The following is a 487-nucleotide window of genomic DNA, read 5'->3' as shown; positions in this document are numbered from 1 at the left end:
CTCGATCTCCTGACCTCGTGATCCGCCCATCTCGGCCTCCCAAAGTGCTGGGATTACAGGCTTGAGCCACTGCGCCCAGCCAACTCATTCATTTTTATTCAACAAATATTTATCAAGTGACTCCTATAAGAGTGACTAAAATAGAATTTCCTGCTTTTGTAGACCTTACGCTATAGTGATTCCATAATGTCTAGTGTTTCATGAAATTATACAAAATTCCACTAAATCTAAAATACCATTGATAATGACGTATAGTTTTAATGCATTAATATTAAATAATGTTGAAATTAAGTTATGCTTATCTAATGTAAGATGCATTACCATTTCAGATACTATAATTTGAACAAGTAAACAAATGTTTCTCTTGAAATCAATGAAAGCCATATCTAAACCCCTTAGAATAGCGTTAGCACATAGTATTTTAGGAAAGCAAAGCTCTAACTATTATTGTTGGATTGCACCCAGATTATGTTACTATTTAAATTTC

The sequence above is a fragment of the Colobus angolensis genome, unplaced genomic scaffold, assembly GCF_000951035.1.
Source record: "Colobus angolensis palliatus isolate OR3802 unplaced genomic scaffold, Cang.pa_1.0 Scaffold53, whole genome shotgun sequence".
Taxonomy (NCBI): domain Eukaryota; kingdom Metazoa; phylum Chordata; class Mammalia; order Primates; family Cercopithecidae; genus Colobus; species Colobus angolensis.
The sequence above is the reverse complement of the archived record's forward strand: the minus strand, read 5'-3'. Positions refer to the sequence as shown.